Here is a 6,476-nt window from a genome sequence, read left to right as displayed (position 1 = left end):
CAGGCTCACCCCCCGGATATCTCAGCAGGTCTGTGGCCATGTCCAGCCCATGGGGATCACAGTGCTGCCAATCAATCCCCACACAGAGAGAGCTGCTCTCCTCAATCCTCTGCTTTCACCTGCTCCCACTCAAGGTGTTTAAGTGCTGGCCCAGCCCAGTCCCTCAACATTGCTGGTTGCTGCCCTGGGTCCCTTGGGCTGGGCTGAGCTGGGGGTGGCGTGGAGCCCTACCCTGTGATGCCCAAAGGCTCCAGTGCCTGTGTTGGTGGAACAGCCTGTCCTGACACACTGGTGCTGTGCACAGCAGCCCCTGGCCCTGGGGTGCTGCTGCCCTGGGCTGGGTCAGGCTGGGGGAGAGCCATGTGCCAGCCACAGCCATTGCAGTGCCAGCAAGCACATTCAGCTCGTTACTGAGCTGGGCTAATGCTGACTCTGGGGGTACTGAGGTGCAGCAGCCTGTAAGTGGTTAACACTTTAACAAGGCACCATGACTCAGGGCATCGATTGTGAGCAGCAGCCTGGCCGTAGGAGGGGCTGGTGGTGGGCAGTCCCACAGCAGGGATGTGTGGAGCACTGCTGGGACTCTCCCTGTGTGACTGGTAAGTACAGGTTGTCCCAGCATGGCCAGCCAGGTTCTAGGCTGGTGGTGCAGCACCACCCTGGGATGCAGACACTTCAGTTGTCCCCCTCTGTAACACCTCTGGGAGCAGGTGCTGTCTCTTAACCCTGTTGTTGACCCTCAGATCTTCCCTTTCCATTCTCAGTGCCAAGTGTCTTCCAGGCCTTGTTCAATGGAGGTTTTGTTGAATGAATATTGGCAAGTTTGGCTGATGCACACGCGTAGGAAGGGGTTACATAAATTTTGCCACCTAACAGAGAGTTCAGATGAAGTAAGCATGAGTTTCATGCTTAAGCTTTCTCTCAAGGTTAAAGAAATTCAAATAATGATGGGTATCACGATGACAAGAGATATGAGTCAGGAGGCTCTGGGTTCCCTGTTTGAAGGTTTGCAGTGAATAGTAAAGGCTAATACAGTATGTCCTTAGATACATGGTCGTCTTGTCTCTCACAAGGTGTTTGTACAGCAGAGCTAGATACTTCCTGAGCTGAGGGAGGGAAAGGCAGGGAACTGCAGGTGAGCCATGGAGACCGAAATCATAGGCACCAGCAGTTCTACTCAACTGCTCAGGAATGAGCCTGGAGACACTCAAGTGCCTCAGAATGGGTGAGTGGCAGAAATATGGATGGGGAGACATCTGTGCAATTCCAGGCTGTCTAGGAGTGGTACAGGCTTTTCCCTGAAAAATCATGGTGGGTAAATCCCGAGCTCTGCAAAGCAAGGTGAAGTCCATAATTACTGAATAAGTACAGCCTTTATTAAATACTAGTGTGAAACAGAGGGAAATGTGAAGAAAATATGTTTTGAAGCAAGACTAGCATTTTTTTCTATTTCCATCATATAAAATAATTCTAAAATTCTGACAACACATATGATGCTTTCTGTAAAATCCCATTTTAATCAGTGATGACAGTTTGACATTTTTCCAGCTGCTTAGAAGCAATAGACAGTCAAGTATCTCAGTAGGACATGGGTTGGCATGCTGGGATGTATGTAAGCTTTAACTTTCCTCTTACTCACCAACTTACGATGGTATTCGAAGAACGGGGGGTAAAAAAATCTTTCTGCAGGTTTCACATCAGCTTATGCCATCTGTGATTTTAGCTTTGTCTTGTGAAAGTAAAATCTTTGCTTTGAGAGTGCATCCAGATGCTGTCAGCTAATATTATCATTCTCAGGAGCAAGTGAGGATTTTATTTATAAAATGTCCCAGCTTTTGCTGAACAATAAATGATTCTGCACACTTGAGGGACATATAAATAGCAATTAAAACACAGTTTAGAGTAATGCTTAGGCTCTTAAAGAAAGTGACATCAATTTAAGGGGAAGGGTAATGTGCTGGGCTGGACATCAATCAAAAGGAGGGAAGAAAATATTGTCTAAAAAGCATTTAAATGATGGGATAAAACATCTGGGTGAACAGGCTCCAAAACACGGTGGCTTACAGATAAAAGATGCCTGGGTGAAGCCACTGTGCTCGATGAAACCACCCTTTTCAGATGTGCTTGCTCCAGAGTACAGTGTCATAAATGTGCCTTATAGCCTGTTTCCTTTGGAAAGAGATCTCATTGGGGGAGGGAACGTAGTCTAGAGTTAAAGGGGATGATTTCTCACTTATTTAGCATCTCCTATTGCATCCTAGTCAGATGTCTTATCCTAATCTATCTCAATCTACCTTAGATTTGACCTTAGCGACCACCACAGTGGTTACTTGCCACTATTTGCTCACCATCTCCTCTTTCTTACTGTATCTAAGTTCCCTATGCTCTTCTGAAGTAGGAAAACACTGAAAAACCCTTTTAATAAATGGGAATCTGATGTGAAATGTGCCCATTGTCTCACTGTTCACTGCTATGAACTATTGTGTCATGTGTCAGGTTATTTCTGTAGCACTCTGCCCAATCCCTCTGCCTTACTGCTCCTGTCATCTCTTGTTGCTTGTAGTTGTTTCTTCCCTTCTGTTTTTCAGTGGAATGAACCCCAGTCTGCTCTCCAGTGCAGAGGTTTTTTGTTTAGATTACAATTTCTGTGGAGCAAGACACCAAGTTTTAGCTCACAGGCCCCTGTTTACACACACAGCTGCTTGTTAACCACATAAACAATGAGAATAAATTAGATTCAAATTGTCAGTATTGTAGTGGCACGAGGATAGGCAAGTAAAATCAATGCTATGGACCTAACCTGCATGTGTAGTTACTGCAATTATGCACAAAACCAATCATTTTGTGGATTGGTAGGGACATTTATCTTGACATGCACTTGCACAACTACTTAGTGCTCACACAGTTTTAGGCAGAAATGCCCCCCGTGAGTTTGTATGGCACTGGGGATGCTGAAACTGGGCTCTCAATCAGAAGCTGTTGGTTTATTTTTAGTTACAGAATTGTGTTGCTGGATTGTTTGTGGAATTCATAAGTGTTGTCTGAAGAGTTTTAAAAGCTCACTTCTCCCCATGTGGGCATTGTATCTTTCCGTTTCAGATAGGGGATTGGGTATATTATTGCTGGCATTACACTTCCATGAAGAGTGGGCATTAAGTTGAGGAAACTGCTATAAATAAGTGCAGAATTTGCACCTGCAGATGAAAAGACTTTGAGAAATCAGGTCTACATTTTTGTCTTTGTTTATTCCTGCACTTAATGTATTTTTTAAAATTAGTTTTAAGTAGCAGAATGCATGAAAAAAACAAGACATTTAGATCAAGGAGTTAGAGATCTAATCAGAACGTTGATGACTTATTTACAAGTGTTTTCTCAGCCCTGTTGCTTTTCTTTAATTTCTACAGGATATCCTTTTCCTTCAAAGTCTCCAGAAATTACAAGACAGGCTGCATTTCTTTGGGGACTATTTGTGAGGAGTCTGACAAGATGAATTAGTCAAATAATTGCTGCTAAACTCATACAGTGCCTGCTATTTAAGGTGTTTAGTCTGGGTAAATTGTTCTCTGTTAAGACACAGTCATTGTCTCTCAAAAATATATCATTTTTGATAAATTTCCATCTCTATTTACAATGCTTATTTTAGCTTTCCTAATATCTAATGATGTATGCAGTGTAAAACATTACTTGGTTTTATGCTGAAAAATCTATCTCTTTCCTCCCTTCAGATTAAAGATCCTTGGGGCAAAAAAAGAGTTCAAATACTTTATTTTAAAATATTGATTTTGGTGGTAATTATCAAAGATTTAGTTTCTTTAACTTCAGATGAAGCATTAACCATGTCCCCAGCTTGTAAATCCAGTTATTAATGAAAATCTGCATGAGTGAACTCTGACAGAAACTTTGGTGCACGTCTCTGTGGGTTTTTCCAGGGAGGCTGCAGCAGTTCTAGTACTCAGAGAATCCCCGGGGCTCCAAAGATGATTAATGATAACAAAGCTTTCCCTATTGTGTTAGCGGATAGGAAGGAAGAGTACTCTAAAAAGAGAGTGCATAGAATTTCTGAGCATTGAAGTCCAGGAGTAGAGTTTAACCCTTGAAATCAGCTACAAAATGTCTTCCAGTTACGTGAGGAGGATGAAATCTACTTTCCTCATTTTCACAAAATCTGCCTACTGGCTGCACGATCAGATTTCTACACCAAGTATGTGCAGAGGGAAACCAGTGCACTGAGATGTAGCAACACTTTCAGATTTGGGCTGCTTGCAATGCAGCAAACAGGCATACATACCCACAATCCACTTAGGTTTAGCTTTTTGAAATGTGTTAGAGATTTCTGCTAATGGGTTTTCCCTGTGGGCAGCATTACCAACCTGATTATACAGGTTTTAAGAAACTCTCTTAGGAAGATTCTTTTTCATCATAAGTTTTGACATTGACCTACTAAACTAGGTAATTTAGCATTTTATTTTGTAAGAATGAAAAAGAAAATTGAATATTTCATGACAAGAGAGGGATTATAGTAACACTCTTCTTTATAGGAAACCTATCATGTCCGGGGGCCAGATCATGCTTCTGAGATCTGTGCATCTACATGGAGATCTCAATGCTTGCCTTCAGAACAGCAACAGGAGCCCTTTGGTTGTGATATCCACCCCAATTTCTTGCTGTGGAAGCTTCTACCATATGTGCTTCTGAATTTAGCTTGGGGATAGCATTGAGAGGTGAATAAAATACCTTCCTACTAGAAAATTTCAGTGGAAAGTGATACATTTTCAAACCACGACAGTTTTTGTAGGAATTTTCTATTTCAAGAGGAACAGGGAGATCATGGCAAAGATGGTTCTGATTGAGTCACCTGGAGCCTCTGAAAAGAGAGGTCTGATGGCCAAAAATCTCAAGGTTTCTCCAGGATTAACTGTGGCTTTTGAACAGAGGTGGTGAACAAACTTTTGCCTTCTCCCACTCTGACACACTGCAAGAGAATCTTTCTGAAGAAATTTTGGTGGAGATTGCATCACAGAAAACCCAGTCCTAAAGCAAACTGTAAGGATGTGGCAATTTAGCCCCAGTGATTTAATTGCTATTTAGTAGCAATTGTTCTTTTCTATTAAGGGGAATCAAGCAGAACCTGATTAATTGTTGGCTGAAAAACAGGAGTGCTTAATTTCACTAAGGCATGCTACTCGATGCATTGGAGCTGGGATTCCATAAACAAAACAAAACAAAACAAAAACAAAAACAAAAAAAAAAACAAACACCAAAAAAAAACCCACCACAAAAATACAGAACTTTTAAACTGGTTTTAGAGCAGGTGAATTTTATTAAGATATTTCCCTTTAAAAAGAATCTCAAAAGCTGTAGTACCTGGCCAGCTGTCCTGCTGCTATGCTATGGTTTAAAACAGTACATTTGCCCACTCCAGCCCCCCAGTATCACGTATCTGGTCACAATTCTGGTCAGTCTGTGCAAAACAGTGTTTTACAAAAGTGTTGTTTAGTATCTCCTTTGAGCTTTAGAGTGAAATATTCAAACTTGTGCTTTCAAGGATTCCTTTTGGTACTCATTGTTTTACTAATTCGTTAGTAATTTGCTACTATTGTTAAACACGGAGTTTAGAAGCACATTTCTAACCCTCAAGCTGATCCCAGAGAAAAGTAATGGCTTGTTGGGATTGTGATATTTGATAGTTTCCTTCCTCTCAGTGCCTTCATCTTTGTGTTCTCCTTTCTCTACTTGACTTTTCACTCCGGAGTGTCCAGAGTTGGAGGATGTCCAAACACAGCAAAGCACTGTGAGGATGTGAAGCGATTCCATGGTCAGCTGAGGAAGGGGGGGAAAAGCATCTCAAAGAACGTCCAGAAAATTAAAAAATAACGTGGTGTTCACTCTGAGAGTGTATCTTTGTGTGTGACCATTCTTACCTGACTGTGTAATTGATGCAAGTATGGAAAACACAATGTGCACGGCAGAGGGGCAACATCGTGCTCTTCAGTAATTTTCTAAACATAGCCCAGAAAAAGAGTATTTAGCATGTCTGCGATGCCTGTTATAATGTCTCAGAGCGCTTCTCCAGCGTGACTTTAGTTTCAAAGTATGACTCCAGCAGAAGTTTTTTGTTCTGCCTTTGGTGTTTACGCTAGCGCTGGTTGGCAGAGCTGCTGCCCGCGACTGAGCCCCACATGCGGCCAGGTCCTTGCAGGTTTGCAGCATTCTCTGCCTCAAACGTAGGGTTAAGGCTTCTTCCTGTGCTCTGACCCCGTTATGGTAGGTAAACAGGCCAGAGCAGCATAAAAGGGCTGAAGGGCCGTTCCTGGCTGGGGCGGAATTCCCTCGGCACAGCCCCGCAGAAGAGGCGCTGAGGCACCGCACAGACTCTCCCCCAGATGTGTGCTACCTTTGGTATGCAAATGCTGGGGACCCTGATCGGCGGCCAGCACGGAGCCTTTCAAGTTCTCCTTTAGCTCCTGCTGTGTGTC

At 42.8% G+C, this 6,476-nt stretch overlaps 1 long non-coding RNA gene across 1 annotated transcript in view; it reads left to right on the top strand.

Moving 5' to 3' along the window:
* Window positions 1-520: 520 nt before the first annotated feature.
* LOC120758017 (uncharacterized) overlaps window positions 521-6,476 on the top strand; it is a 48,999-nt gene continuing 43,043 nt past the window's right edge. Inside the window, exon 1 of the long non-coding RNA XR_005702744.1 lies at window positions 521-599. This is a non-coding gene — a long non-coding RNA (uncharacterized LOC120758017). The remainder of the gene's footprint in view (window positions 600-6,476) is intronic.

Source organism: Hirundo rustica, chromosome 11, assembly GCF_015227805.2.
Source record: "Hirundo rustica isolate bHirRus1 chromosome 11, bHirRus1.pri.v3, whole genome shotgun sequence".
NCBI classification, from domain to species: domain Eukaryota; kingdom Metazoa; phylum Chordata; class Aves; order Passeriformes; family Hirundinidae; genus Hirundo; species Hirundo rustica.
Note: the sequence above shows the minus strand (reverse complement) of the source record. Positions and strands in the feature narration are given on the sequence as shown.